Source organism: Condylura cristata, unplaced genomic scaffold, assembly GCF_000260355.1.
Source record: "Condylura cristata isolate star-nosed mole 26May11 unplaced genomic scaffold, ConCri1.0 scaffold00016, whole genome shotgun sequence".
NCBI classification, from domain to species: domain Eukaryota; kingdom Metazoa; phylum Chordata; class Mammalia; order Eulipotyphla; family Talpidae; genus Condylura; species Condylura cristata.
In genome coordinates, this window is record NW_004567117.1 from 17,622,177 (window position 1) to 17,637,008 (window position 14,832).

Below are 14,832 nucleotides of genomic sequence, written 5' to 3' on the forward strand. Positions count from 1 at the left end.
TAGGGTGGTGGCACAGGGGTGATCTGGTGATGGGAAACCCGCGGGGATTACAATCGAGATGGAAAAAAAATGTGCAAAATGATGTAAAAATAAACTTTGTAATAAAAAAAAAATGTCATGTTTTAGCCAGGAATAGATGCAAGGAATGAAACATTAGGTAATTTAGAATGGCTACATGCCAAAGTAATTTTAACCAACCTTAAAAAGTCATATTAAGATTTAATTATGTATACACAGGAATGTACATGCTAAGAAAAAAATATTATAAATATACCACATTGCTATTCAAAGTATCATGTGTTATAAAGTACATTTATATGCTCAAAGATATAAGTATATATATATATATATATCTCATATATACCATATATAAGATATATCATATATCATGTATACATATAATACATTATATATTTGCATTATATAGTTAATATATTTACTTATAACATTTTGTTTCCCGGCTTAAGTTACATTATATATAAAGTAGATCAAAATCATCAATAATACATAATATATTTAATATGTAAAATTTTGTCCCATCAATGAATATTTCTATGAAACAAAATGCAAATTTTGTTTTATACATGCTTAACCTGTGTTATATACATGCTTAACCTGTGTTATATACATGTAACATATTTTCTCATTTCCATTAGAAGTCATTTTTTATAATACCTTTGGGTCTCTCCTTGAAACTCTAGCACATTAATACTTATCTCTAAAGCTCTTATTTAGATTTTTAAGTTTTAAAAATGAATTGATGTTTACAATTATTTAATGACATCTTATTAGAAGAAAGAACTAATTTAAACACACCAACATTCTAAATCTTTATTTTCTCCTTTATTGCTCCATCTAATTCTGTTTTAACACTTAAAGTAATAAATCTACACATGAAAGCTGCATCTGACTTTTAGCTGACCCAGCTTTCAGAAATACTGCTTCAAAGTTTTTAAAATTCAAGAAAGAATGTAACTTTTTCAAGAACCATTGCTAGAGAATAACAAGGATTTTATCTTTCCAGTTTTTGAATTAAGATCCCATTGAACTTTCATAAATGCTTGATTTCAGACATCATTTTCTGAACTCATTTTTTTTTTTCTGGGAAATGAAATGCCATTGAACTGTCATTCGAAGAAAAATCCAACCTTTTAGTTCCTTCTTGACTAAAAACAGAAGAGGTTAAGTAATATCTTATTTCCTCATGTTTTCCCTTGGGGCAATATTTATTCTACTTTCTTCAGTCATCTTTGTGAAGTCCGTAAATTATGGCTGCTCTTTTTCTAGTTTTCTAATTTTGAACATAGATTCTAAACACATAACTTGATTTTAAGAGTTATTTTCTGAGATATTATTGCATTTTTTTTTCAGTAAGACCATGAAGAGCAAATCTATGTGCATGAAATGTCATTTAGTACTTTTAAAGAATTGTGGAATATCTAACGTGAATTGGTAGCACATAAGTTTAACTCTTTTTTTTTAAAACATATGGCTTAGCTCATATTAACTCCAATTAGAGAAAAAAGGACTTATTAACTAATTGTCAACTAAATACCATTCAGACTGCTTTAATAAGTATTTTAAAATGTCAACTTTAAAATTCAAATAAAATGAATTTTAAAATTACTTGAAAAAGTATTTTGTTTCCTTAGGTAGTCTGATCATTCTCACAAAATTAGTATTTTTTTAACATAGCAGTAGCTTATAGATGCTCACAAATTATTAATCTTCCCCTTGAGGAATTCTCAATGGAATGTTTACTCTGTAGAAATGAGTCTACTTGTGAGGAATCTACCAAAATTGGAATAGGAGAATGTTGTTATACAAATACATAAAAATGTGGAAGATTTTTAGAATAAGTAGTGGAAGTAAGCTGGTAGAATTTTGAGAAACATAATAGAAAAAGGCTAGATTGCCTTGAACAGAATGTCAGAAGAAATATGTTTGCTGAAGTGCTGCTAGGGAGGACTCTAAAGGAAGTGAGAGAAATGTTATTGGAAATGGTAGGAAATGGGATTCTTGTAGTTTCAGAATGCGTGATATCATTGTGTCCTGCAGCTGTTTGGTAACCAGAACTTGTACACAATGAATATGCATATTTTCAAAATGTTGAAGCTGTCCACAGTAAAAGGGGATATTGGAAAGATACATTGAGGAGTGATCTGTTAAATAAAACAGGGGCAAAAATTGATGATCTGGAAAATTCATAGCCTATCAGGATGCTGAAAGACACTGAAATTAAGAAATTTCTTCGTAGAGACACATGGAGAAAACTCTGCAGGTTTAATTGTATCAAGTTTTGTTAATATGTCAGAAAGATTAAATTATTAGTACACTAGGTCATCCAAAAACTTCATGAGAGATGATGAAGGTATGAATCATAGATCTCTTTCAATTAAATAAGAGGTTCTCAAAATATTCCAAAGATATATATATATATATATATATATATATATATATATATATATATATATATATATATATATATGTATACTATGTATACAAGTATACAAGAACGGGAGTACAGACCCGAGGTGCAGAGTTGGATGGAGGTGGGGGAGAGGTGAGAGAAGACTCACCAGAGACAGACAGACAGAGTGGGAGCAAAACAGACAATCTTATTGAAATACACTGCTGAGGGGAGCAGTGGGTAAGACAGGAGAGGTCTGTTGTGCCACGTGGGTCACCTCCCTGGCCTGGGATGGAAGTGGTGCTGCTGTGGCTATAGAGACCTTCATAGTGCTGTGCCTTAACCCTTGCACTCCCAGGGAAGGCTCCCCAAAGATACTGTTTCTTACCCATTTCAGCAAAAGCCACAAATACAGAAGGGGTTATTTCAGAAAGACCTTCGGTGGAGTCTTTTCTAATGGAGTAATCCCCCATTAAATCCATACAAAACCGAAAAACATTCTTGGAAATTTTGTATTACAGAAAATGGCCACCTTAGACCAAAAGGAAAGGGACGAGGCTCCTGGGTCCCTAAACTAGTACTGACAGAAAGTGACACAATCATACTACCCATCTGCAAACAGGCAGCAGCATTCATAAAAACTGGTGGCATGACTCAGAGGGTGGAACCAAGAGCACAGGGGATTGAATTTAGAATCAAGAGAGCCAGGAAGATTATTCCCAGGCCTTGGAATTTAGAGTCTGCCTAAGTGGATTTCAATATGACTTTGAATGGATGACCCTTACTCCCTCACATTTCTCCCTTTATTTTCACTTGTATGCTTGTATTTGTTATTTTTATATACGTTTCACAATTGCATGTTGAAGTGTTGTAAGCAGCTAACTTTTTTCATTAGTTTCAAAACCTACAGATGGTGAAGATTTGAGACTCGGGGACTCCTGTACACCCGATTTATATTACTTTGCTGATGAATTTTGGCACGGATTAAATTATTCATTATTCTGGCAGTTTTTTCAAACCTCCTGAGAAAAGAATACTTAAGAATGACTGAATAACAGACAGCTTTGGAAGGGGGAGATGGGCTGTCCCTAAAGATGGAGACACCTGGGAATATTTTGAACCTTAAAGATTTTATTCTCTTCTCTCTGGAAACATTCATTTCTATTTTAGTAACATAACTTTAGAGATATATTTCTCTTTTGGGGAGAGCTTTCTGTAAACTGTAATTTATCTGGAGAGGAGGGTGGGAAGAATTGTGAGCTGGCCTAGGTGATAGAACTGATTTCACATATGGGTTAATATCTGTCTTTCATCATGTTGCGTCATGCACTTTGGGACCTAGGGAGTTGGTGCCGGCACTGGTTTCTGAATTTTGCTCTTCAGTTGGAAAATATATATGAAACTGTGCAGGCTAACTTGTTAGCTCACAGAAAGAATAGCATCTTAGATTTTCTATAGCTTCTAACAATATCAGCATAACCCAGGCTACTGATTAAGTCAATATATTTTTACCTGCACTGGTCCTTACATTCATCGTATCAGATCCATTTTCTTCACTATAGAATAAAATTAAAAATAAAATAAACCAATGAAAACTTTCAACACTTTGTTTAAAGCATCTCAACAATGAAATCCATGATCCTAAACAACATTAAGTCCCTAATCTCTCTGACTGTGGAAGACCCTTTCACAGTGTAATTTTCTTGTCCTCCATGTAAATTATCCAGATACATGCTTTTTAATTCTTAGTGTACAGTATGCCCTTACAACCTATCCCAAGCCCAAATTGTTTCATAAAATCTAATAGCACTTGGGCTACTGCCTGCTTCTCTCCTCTCCTAGCTAATATTATTCATTAAAAATTTTTGTAAGTTCTTCTAATAGTTATTTGCTCACTATAACCTCTTCAGGAAGTTTTATTGAAATACACACACACACACACACACAGTATATATTCTTATTATTGGATTCACTCCACTCTATTCTTTTCAGAGCTTACCATGAAAATTTACACTTAATTCTGTGGTCTTTAATTTAATTTAATTTAGTTTCTGTCTCTCCAGAGTAATCATATTCAGAGTCATCACTATATTATCCTTATTTCTATCAAGCTTGACACATTCATTGCTTTATATATCTCTTAGGTCAATGAATGAATGAATGAATGGCAAATTCCCATTTATAATATCCAGTTCTCTATGCTGTCAATCAAAATTGTAATAAATATGATATGTCAGATTAATTACAGTTCAACAAAATATTTTACCATACTTTTTATTATGTTAGTTGATTAAATTTGTCAAATAACAGCTAAGAAAATTATCAATGAAATATGCCTTGATATCCATTGCTATCCTAATTTACTCAGTTAGGACTTCCAGTTACTAACAGTTGATTGCAACAAACAAACATACTTACCAACAACAGGATATAATATAAAGATCACAAAGTGTCAGAAGATAATTTTAGTCTTCCAGAAATGAGACTTCACTCACTATTGGTGAGGATGTAGATTGGTTTCTACTTCTACTCCTAATTATTTACATGAGAAATGTAAAAACACTAATTTGAAGGGTTATATGCACTCTTATGTCTATTGCAGCTGTATTTACAATAACCAAGTTATGGAAACAACCTTAGTGCCCAAAGACAGATGAGTAAATTAAGAAAGTATGGAATATACCCAGCTATAAAAACAAATAAACACTTTCCATTTGCAACAACATGAATAGAATTGGAGGGGGTTATTCTAAGTGAAATAAAACAAGGAAACAAGCAAATACTAGATAATTTTATTCATATGTAAAATATATTCACACAAACAAAGTCACACAGTACCAGAAATTCCAAGTCTTAGCTGTTTGACTGTAGATTTGAAACTACCAGAGAGGGAGTGTTAAGGGGGAGAGCTGGAGGGGGACCAGAGGACTGTAGTGAAGGGTCATGATTGCCTTGGTAGTGATACTGTTCCTCTGTATTGCATGTGTTATGTGAAGCATTGTTACCTCAAGTAAAATAAAACTTCTCCTCCAAGCTGTTTGATCTCCAAGCCTCTTCCTCTTTTATGACTCTGTTTACTCATTTGTAAAGTATTGACAATCTGTGATGTTTTGATTTATAGGAATCTACATATTATATCTATATGTTAGATATTTGCACCCTTGTCTTGCACAGAGCTTTTGAAGCCCTTGGTATTTTCCAAGTGGTAAGAGCATTTAGGTCATCTTTTTTTTTTTTTTTTTTTTTTTTTTTGGTAATATTTTGTCTTTACTATATTTCCTAATAAAGGATTACTAAAATATTTGCAATTTTATGGATCACAAAGGTTGTTTTTATTTCAATGAAGCACCATTGGCCACATCATATATGACTCCTGAATGAGGCCTACCTACCAGAAAGTCCAAGTTATAGTTAGAAACAGAATGTTCATCTACATTTATTCTCTTAAGAGCGGAAAAAGATGGAAAATGTATGTGATGATTCATCGTGCTAATGGAAGTGAAAATGATAGGTTAATAACATTTCCCAAAGTAAGGATTTAGAAAATTTCTATGTTGAACAAGTATGGGAATGCTGGGCAAATGGTCTATCAAAGAAGGATTGGAATTTCTGTCGTATTCCTCACTTTCTCAAATAACTGCCCTGTGCATCATTCCATTTGGATATTTGTTTCTTTCATCATCTCCTTTTATGATACCAGTAAATGTATGTAATTTGGTTTCCTGATTTCTGTGAGTTGCTCTAGAAAATCAAGGGAATCCAAGAAAGGATCTTGAAAACCTAATTTGTAGTCAAGAAATCAGAATCACAGAAAATATCCTTGCTTTGAAGTTGCTATCGGAATTGGTGTGACAATAGTTTGTGGGACTAATCCATGTAGAGTGTCAGACTACATTAAGTTAAATTATAGGACTTCCAGCTGGTACTTTGAAGAAATACTCAGTGTGGGAAAATTCTTCCACAAAAAAATATTGTGATACTGTATAAGATGCGGGAAGATTTTTTTCTTACAGTCCCTTCATAGGTCTATGATAAACACCAAGCTGTATAATACCTACTGTCATTACATAGTGTAAGTTCTATTAAATCAGGTTAAAAAAAAATTATCTCAATGGAAGTTGGTAGAATTGATAAAGGAGAATTTCTAAAGTGAAATATGTTGGTCCACACACATTTGTTCCTAAGCTTAGCTTTCTGGAATTGAACTTGATTATCACTCCTTTTTTCATTAGCAATTTCATATATAACAAAGGTCCAGTAGTATTAATTTTAAAGGGTGGCATTAAACATTACAGAGTACTTACAAGATATAATTATATTCCTGTGTAGAACTTTGACATTACAGCTTTTAATTTTTTTTTTTTTTTTGTGATTCTACCGCTTTAGATTAAGCATGAGCTTTTGAGTTGTATGAGAACAGTGTGCAATCAGAGCTCAAACACTATCAAATTGATTAAATGAAGACACATTTAATCCAGGTTAGTTTTACATAACTCAGCTGAATATAAAATAAGTTAAATGTGTAAAAACATTGAAAACCTTTACCAAAGGTAGTAGAAAATATCAGTAGATTTTTAATTAATAATAAAGTTTGCTAATATTATTGGTGTCATATTCACTTAATAACTCTATAATCTGAGTCACAGAAATTAAATTTACAAGTTACTAACTAATGGAGAAACAAAAGAATCTTCAATTGGTTGCATTGTTGTTTTGTCTATCTGTGCTTTCTATTTAATACTACAAAAATTTTGTTCATTACCAGAAAATGCATTAGTAATTACTTAGCACTTACATAGTAATTTTTATATTTGGTAAAATTTTAAAGAAAATAATATTAGATATCTAAAAGCCTTTCATATTTATGTAGTTTGAACTTTTCTAAAGGAAGCATTTAAAAGTTTATCAAAGCCAATACAATAAAAATTCTGAAACCTCTGAATACATTGAGATGATTCAGAGTAGTTAATTATCCCACAGTGATATGCATACTTCCTTTCAAAGTTCGCATATAACCCTTGTTTTTGTGTCAATAAATGTAGAAATATTTTTTTTTAAAAAAGCACTTTTATTTGTGAATATTGTATTGGGTGATAATTAGAAACAAAGATGAGCTAAAGTACAACTTAACTGAAGAAATTCGGATCACACTTTAAGAAATCAGTACCCTGGCATCCTTCTTCTGCCTACCTCTCATTGCTTACCCCTGAAATTGTATGTCTGCAGAATTGTAACTAGGTTTTTTAGCATCTACTTTAGCTTTCTCCTCTCTGCCAGTGTTCACATATAATCAGCAACCTTCTCCACTTGTCATTTATGCTCAAACCTTCCTTTCCAAATCAGTCATCACTTGAGCTTCATCTGTTCCTTGCTAAAAGCCCATTGGAAATCACTCTGTGACATATTTCATGGATACCTCAAGGCCAGTACACGAAGGTGTTCTCATTAGCACCCTCCTTCCTCCGCCATTCCCTTCCCTTTATGTGCCCTCATTTTTTACTGGTAGCATCACCATTCAGGCAGTTGATTCATTTGCAAAGCAGAAAGTTTCCTTGAATTGTACCTCTCCTTTATTATCTCTATACCAAATCCCTCTTTAGTATTTGACAAGGAAACGATTTATATTCAAACATTGCATTTATTTGATATAGATCAAACATATACAAAGTTTCAGGAACTGTTCATGTTCTGTAGTTACAGTTCCATGAATCTATATTTTACTTGGGGCAGAGAGACAATAAAACATTAGCAGTCAATATAATTAACACCTATAATATGTCATAAAATGTCATTCTTGTATTCTTGATTTCTCTGCAAAATCCAGGTTGAAGAGGGAAAGCATCATACTTTCTGCTAAGGATATAGTGCAGAGAGCAAAAAAAATAGGGAGATTGATATACTAATTGTGGTATCAGGAAGATGTGCCTGAAAAAAATTAAAGAAAGTAGCCAGAGTAAAGAAAATAATTTAAACAGATTTTTTAAAAAGATTCATTTCTTTGTGCAAATAAGAACTGGGATGTAGGCCAGAGGTGTAAGGACTAATAAGATTCACCAAAGATAGAGCAGAACAGGCAGATCTACAGAAATACACTGCTGAGGGACGTGGCAGGCGAGACAGGAGAGGTCTTTTGTGCCATGTGGGTCAGCTGCCTGGCCAGGGATCAAACCCATGTTGAAGTGGCTGGCAATAGCTTGATAGAGATGTATTTTTAACCCATGTGACATTAGGGAGGCCCCTAAAGAGGTTTTAGATGAGTATAATTTAAACTATGAGGAAAGGAGAAAAAAAATTACCCTATTTTCAGCTTAATCTCTTTATCTTTACAGTAGATATATAACAACTGCATCATTGCAAAGATAAAACAAAGTGATGTATATTAAGTGCATGACAACATGTGACATATATGAGCATTGCTTTCTATTAATTTATGATCGATATTTCTTTTTCAAACACACGTGAAGTGGCTATGCAGGCAGTTTATGGAATTGTGTATGCATAGTTTTATTGATTGTGCTGCTCAGTTATGAATAGATGGATACATTCAAAAATGCTTCTATTGGCTAGTTAAAAAGGAATTTAATATAGATCCATAGACAATTTTAATCTTCTTCATTGGAACCACACAGCTTGAATGTAGGACAAGAACAGGTCATTTGTACAAATTTAGCTAATTTTTAATTTACATATCTAAGGTTTTAAGTTAATGCACACAAACACACATGCACACCCCCCCCCCCAAATCTGGTACTATAACTGAGAGCTCTGCTACTGAAATAAGAATTTAGCCTAAAGGTTCCTTTTTAAATAATAACCCTGTTTCTGGCCTGTTCATTCATTGTTCTGACTTTCTATTGTATTAAAGGTCTCAAAGAACTTATTTATAGCCATAATCTTTTCTTTGGATAATAGCTAAGCCTAATGGTTTATCATCTGTACACCTCTAGTAGTCTATCTTTCCTGATTCCTTAGGGTAGATATTCCCACACCTCATCACTCCATTGGATCTCTGTACAGACATCATCCTTAAAATCCCATTTGTACCATTTGGATCAGGTCAAGAAGAGTGATAACTCTAATCTTACCAGACTTATATTATTAATCTTGAGCAGGTGAGCTCCAAGGTACTTTCTCTAACCTGCACATTTAGAAAGCAGAAGCTTTAGGGCTGTAATGAATAAAGCTAAAATGGAAGCCTGCAGCGTGAAGGTGATGATTGTAAGATTAAGCTGTCCTTTCGGTTTGCACACTTAACCCTTGTTTACTCTGTGAAATCAAGAGTTTTGTGAAAACTAAGGAGAAGTGTTAAAAGGTTCCTCATATGAAGCGAATCTGATTATTATTTTATTATTGTTATTTTTAATGCACATTACATTAAAAATTCTACAAATAATTTTAATATTCTAAGATAATTGCAATGACTTCCTGAAGCATTTGCCTTTATTTGTCCAAAAGTGTCTTTCTATAAGAGCAAGAAACAAAGCTTTTTTTCAAGTCAGAAAAATATAAGTGAACACTTACTTCCCTCCTACAAGCTTCCATTCAAAAACCTTATCCTTACTTATCTAAATCATTTTCTCTTACATAAAATAGAAAAGGTTGTGCCCTCTATTTGTTATGTATACTGAATTCTTCACATGAGTTCTATTTCCTTTGCAATGCTTCAGATACTTTCTTTTTTGAGGACTATATGTATTAAATAGATTTTTTTGTTTTCAAATTTCAGTTATTTTTCTTAAGTCTAATTTCAGCCATTCAAACCACGTTTTGGAATGCAGGGTTTTATTTATTTATTTATTTATTTATTTATTTATTTAGTGTATTGAATGTTTATTGGAGTTTTATCTTATCAGTACCACAAATTAGAGAAGAAATTCCAAGAAGTTGAATTTGAAGGTATTTATAAGATATATTCAATAAACCAAGGGTTAGTTCTTAAGCTTGTATTTATCAAATTTCTCTATCTTCTATATATAAGAGACATATATTTGGCAATTGTCTTTCTCCCTATTTTTTTTCCTGACCATTGTATTGAGCATAATTCCTCTGAATTTCATCCATGTTTTGCAATGGGTTTATCTCTGATAGCTGAGTATTATTCTGTTGTATGTATATATATTAAATCTTAAGTCACTCAATTTTTCTTATACTTGCTGATTTTGTAAGGTCATTACAAAGTTTTATTATCAGAATATATGAAAATTTAAAAAAAATAGCATTATAAAATATCCTATAACCTTCTGCATATTAAATTACAGATCTGAGGCTCAAAGCCTGGAATCATTCTTTATTCTACTCATTAATAATGCAGTGATGATAGTTAATAGGTTCAAGTTAAATATATTATAAATTTATAACAAATTTAGTTTCTATATAAGTTTAAATAATTTTCGCTAACACAGTGAATTTTGCACTCTTACACTTATAGCAGAATTATTCATAATAGCCACGGGAAAAAAAATCAATTCAAATGCCAAATGATGGATGACAGAATTAAGAAATGGTTGTATACATATTCAAATAAATATTAACAGTCAATTAAAATAGATGAATTTATGGATCATGAGTGCTTATGATAAGTTAAAGTATGAAAGACAATTACAGGATAGTTTCACTCCATGTGTGGTATGTAAATAAACAAACATAACACACAAAAAATAACTCTTGGACTCTGAAAAAGGGGGTGATTATCAGGGTAGAACTGGGGGATGAGGGGAGCAGAAAGACACTGACAGAGCATTGGCTCTGCAGTTTGATGGTGAAGTGTGCACACATTTTGAGGTACGAAATTGTACTCCTAAAATTCTAAGTTTTGTAAGTGAATGATAAATCAATAAAATTTAATTTAAATAAAATAATTTGTTTTCAACATGAATTTGTTCTTGGAACACAAATTTGTTCTTGTTTGAGGAGCCCAGAATATTTTATAAATAAACATGTATCCAGATTCAAAAAATATGCCTTTTTTTCCTAAGTTGTATTATATTGGAAATCTGGAGTCTAATATGGTGCGCAAGCTGTATGTTGAAAATTTAGATGTGTAACACCACATGTATGGTCTGTAAGGAAGTAACTTGAGGTGATTTGTTCTGGACATTATGGATAAAATATGGACTAATAACAAAATTTAATCTTTGCTTTTTAACAGAGCTAAATGTTTTTTCTTCAATTAAATGTAATGATGCAGTCTTACAAAATGAATATGCTATAAACACATCTAGTTTAATTATTTTTATCGATAGCTAGTGCTTTAACTTTAAAAAATGTTAAACATAATTTTCACACATATACAGAGTGAGAACATATTAAAATAATAAGAAACTAGGAGTATGAAACAACTGATGTAAAAAGCACATAGAAGCTGTTATTTTCACATTATATATATAAAATGGAGTGTATATAAGTATATATATATATATATATATATATATATATACACACACACACATACATATATACATAAATCCTGTAGTGAAATTGCCAGATCTAAAGAGATTAATGTGCCATAGCAAAATAAAATAAAAGCCTGTTGTTTAATTCCAGAAGAAAATCTTAAATATTATGAGCTTGCATAAGCTATTAGCTACCTTCATAAAGATTAGGCCATAATAAATAGTAAATGCATTTTTCTAGTCACAGTATCTTATGTGGACTTATTAGGAAATACACTAGTATGAGATCATAGGGATAGTTTTTAGTTTATAGATTAACCATGGATTTTCTATAGTGTTTCTCAAACTGGTATTGATTATTTAGTAAAAATTAATTTACTAATTTTTTAACAAATAGCTACATTTATTGAACCGTCAAACACAGATAATAGTCTTACTTTGGGGCACACACTTAAACAGATCTAACTCTTAGTCTTAAAATATCTTTCAACTTCATAATAAATGATCATTTATAAAACAAAAATCTTTTAAATTTAAAGAATTCAATTCTGCTGCAGAAATTAATTTCTATCTAGAACATGTTCTAGAAAACATGACCTCTGTCATTTGAGCCATAATTTTATTAAGTCATATTTAGAGATTGATGATATATAGGCAAATATTAAATATATAAGCTTTTTAATATAATACAGATAGGTATTGGGGGAAAACAAACTTGTTTAATGAATAATTACATATACCAAATTTTTGAATCTACATGAGAAATCTTAAGGATATAAAGAATCAAAATGAAAAGTAATATACCACACTGTTAATAAGAACACAATTTTGCATCATGTGTTTAGAAAATAGAAAATTTTCTTGTTGGGTTCATAAAGGCTTTGTCCACAAAGGAGAATTTGGATCTTGAGAAAAGAGTAGATTAATGATGTTACAGAGAAGAAAAAAAAAGCAACTTCTTTGTGGTCTCCAGTTATAAATATTGCATATGTTGTTCTCTATGTAGTTAACTGAATTAGACATGAGCAAAGATGCAACAGAGAAAGATAAAATGATGAAGATAAAATATCCTATCATTAGTTGAAGCCAGATGGATATGAGACAGAATTGAAGTAACTGATGATGATTCTCAGATCTATGCCCATTTCATATTTAAACATTCAAGAGTTTATATGTTCCCTTGAGAAGAGAACAAAAAGGAAAAGAAAAATGTTTAATTGCATTAGTATTTTTCCAAGAAACTGAGAATCAGAACAAGTTGGGGTAGCTATATTGACCATTACTTGGCAAAATTTGATTTAAAACCATTAGTGGAAATGTGAGTTTTAGACTGAAGTCAAATAATTGGGAAATAATCACTGAGTTATATTGTTGAGTTGTAATTATAGAAAGTGAAAAATCAAATTATGTTTCTACATTCTTGATTTTATAACTTGAAAATAACCTCTAAGTTCCAACCTTAGTTCAAATTTCTTACTGGCCTTACACAGACAGCTTACTTTTCTTTTTTTTTTCATAATCATCGAGGCTTATTATTCTTATTCATGCAATGTTCAGTTTATATTCTCATTACTTTTGGATGTCTAAGGACAAAGGAGAACCTGCTGAGAGAACAGAATACAACATAGAATGTAGGCAAGTGCACTCCACAAATCATTACACTGTACAAAATAATTTGCATGCAAATTCACCTACAAGGTACAAAGGCATTTTCATAAGGAGAAAAGTAGGTATAAAGCTAAGTAATAACTGTGGCAGGTTTTCTCTGTTCTGCTCTCACCATTATATCCACGATCTCACATTTTAACTGAAATGACAATTTTCAGTTAAAATTCACTGCTCTATGTTAAATTTAGTAGGTTTGAAATACAGTCAAATTTATTTTCAATATTTAAACTAAACATAATCTTATTTTTTTTAATTATATGCCTTTATTTGTTCTTTCCCTCCCTCCTAACCTCCTTCCATCTGCCTCTCATCTTTCTCTTGTTTTCTCGCCCTGCTTTGAACCAAGATTAGCTTTAAACATTAAAGGGAAAGGAATTTGGATTGCACCAGAAGCCAAGAATGGAAAAACACTTACTGACATTCTTATTAAAAAGGAAGGTAGAAGAGAAAAAACAAAAGACTATAGCTAGAGTACCTGGGATACATCTCTTGTTTAAGTCCCAATACTAGGCAATAAAGTACTACTATAGTGTAGTAACCCGTATCGGAGGAAATCTGTCTTTTTCTTTTTTTTAATTGCAGTTTTTTTTTTTTAACATCCTTTTGTGAATTTTTTTCATTTCACTTGTAATCTCATGGGTTTCCCATCACCAAATCACCAATGTGCCATCACCATAGTCAAGTGCATTTCCTTTCCCCCACTGTCTTTGATCCCATTCCCCACTCTACCCCCATAAAAATGTCTCTGGTACATAGCTGTTCATTATCATTATTATTTTCTCACCTAGTCCATTAGACTCCTGCTATGAGTGAAACCATCTGGTATATTTCCTTTTCTTTCTGGCTTGTTTCACTAAGCATGATCTTCTCCAGCTCCATTCATGTTTCTGCAAAAGGCATGTGTTTATTTATTTATTTATCTATTTATCTATCTATTTATCTATTTATTTATTTATTTATTTATTTATTTAGGTTGCTGAGTAATATTCCATTGTATATATGTACCACATCTTTTTTATCCAGCCGTCTATTTTTGAGCATTTGGGCTGTTTCCATGTCTTTCCTGTTGTAAATAAAGTAGCAATAAAGACGGGAGTGCAGGCATCGTTTTTGAATCTGTGTTTTTGTGTCTTTTGGGTAGATAACCTAGGAGTGGGATTTCTGGGTCATATGGAAGCTCCATGTTTAGCAATTTGAGGAACCTCCAAACATTTTTCCATAGTGGTTGTACTTGTTTGCATTCCCACCAGCAGTGCAGGAGAGTTCCTTTTTCTCCACATCCTCGCCAACATTTGTTGTTGCTAGTTGTTTGAAGATGTGCCATTCTTACTGGGGTGAGGTGGTATCTCATTGTGCTTTTAA